We start from the raw sequence: 1,652 nt of genomic DNA on the forward strand, positions 1-1,652 counted from the left end.
TTCCCATGGTCCTTCGTCAATCTAGATCCTTTTGGGTTGCTTCACTCGCATTGCCACCTCTTGGTCTTTCCTTTGGAATTTCAAGCATTCTCATAAGCATCTTTTGAAACTTCAAACGTATATGCATACTTGAGATGAGATGGTGATGTGTAAGTCCAATGTTTGGAGTATCTTCAACACCAATTTTGACTTGTGGCATTGACACCAAATTCCTCAAATTGTTCCTTGTGAGGTGAGTTGCTGGTTGAAATTCCCCTAAGTATCTTGCACACCCTTTTGCTTTGAGATTTTCCCTTCATTAGTCTGTCTCATGTTCTTCCAAATCTCTTCATTGTGAGGTTGCTCCAACACTAACCTCTCCTCAATGTTATGACATTTAATTGTTCTTTAGGATTGTTGACCATTGTGCTTGGCAAAGAACCTTGAGATCTCTCTGTCAATTGTTCAACCAATTGCACCACTTGTACCTCCAAATTCGAATGGACACTCCTTGATTTCTAAAGTTTGAGCGTGTCTCATTCATAAAATTGTGGTTCTTGCATGAATTTCTAAACATATCCTCCAATTTCGACATTCTTTGCTCACATGGTTGATGATCACCACTGGTTGATGGTTTGGCACTGTCTTTGATTTGATTGATTGCTTTGATTGCTTCTAGACAAATTGGGGTGATTCCCCAACCAAGATTGTAAGTGTTAGAGAAGGGTCATTTTGCAGCCTTTGTGAAGTAACCATGTAAACTACTTGCTCAGTTGTTGAGAAGACTAACTGGTTTCCATCGGCATTCCACACTCCCATGATTTCCTGCACAAATTCACAAGTTATAAAAGGTGAGTGAAAAGAATTTACATTCATACCTCCCAATTCGCTTTGAAGTGATTCAATTTGTGTGATAATGTGGCGAACACATCGTTCATGTAGACCCATTGTTCTCTTCGGCATTGGTCTTCATTAGGTCCTTGGTAGTTATTGTTGGCCATCACCTCAAGCAATTCATAAGCATTTCTGGGGTCTTGTTATTTAAGGTCCACCTGCTGCCACATCTACCATAGTTTGATATTCGTAGCAACCCATTGTAAAATGTTTGGACTTGTATCAAAACGGTAGACCATGATGTGGACATTTCCTTAACAACTCTGTGTACCTCTCCCAAGCTTCATAAAGTGATTCCTCATTGCCTTGCATGAAAGAGATAATATCATTTCTCATTTTTACCATCTTCTTTGGTGGGAAGTATTTTGCAAGAACTTTTGAGCTAATCTGTCCATGTGGTGATTGTCCCAACTGGGTGTGACATGAGCCACCTTTCACTATCTCTCAGTGAAAATGGGAACAATTTAGCCTAATTGCATCATCAGTCATTCCATTAACCTTGAATGTGTCACATATCTCTAGAAAGCTAGCAATATGCAAAATAGGATCCTCATATGAATTTCCACCAAAGGACGACTATTGGATAATCTGAATTATTGTAGGCTTAATCTCAAGTTCACTGCAACAGGTGGCCTTATAATACCATAATTGCATTCTTGCACCGTTGGTATGGCATAATCAAAATGTTCTATGTACTTTTTCCATGATTCCACATGCACTACAAGAAACAGTTAATAAGCTTAACTACAAAATAAAAATAAAACTACAAAGAAAAAAAC

The 1,652-nt window shown here is 38.6% G+C and overlaps 1 non-coding gene across 1 annotated transcript; it reads left to right on the top strand.

Moving 5' to 3' along the window:
- The first annotated feature begins 1,105 nt into the window (after positions 1–1,105).
- LOC116111649 lies at positions 1,106–1,212 on the top strand. Its single transcript, XR_004125109.1, has one exon. It is a non-coding gene; the product is annotated as a small nucleolar RNA R71 (small nucleolar RNA).
- The last annotated feature ends 440 nt before the right edge of the window (positions 1,213–1,652 follow it).

This window comes from Pistacia vera, unplaced genomic scaffold (assembly GCF_008641045.1).
Source record: "Pistacia vera cultivar Batoury unplaced genomic scaffold, PisVer_v2 Contig647, whole genome shotgun sequence".
In the NCBI taxonomy this organism is placed as follows: domain Eukaryota; kingdom Viridiplantae; phylum Streptophyta; class Magnoliopsida; order Sapindales; family Anacardiaceae; genus Pistacia; species Pistacia vera.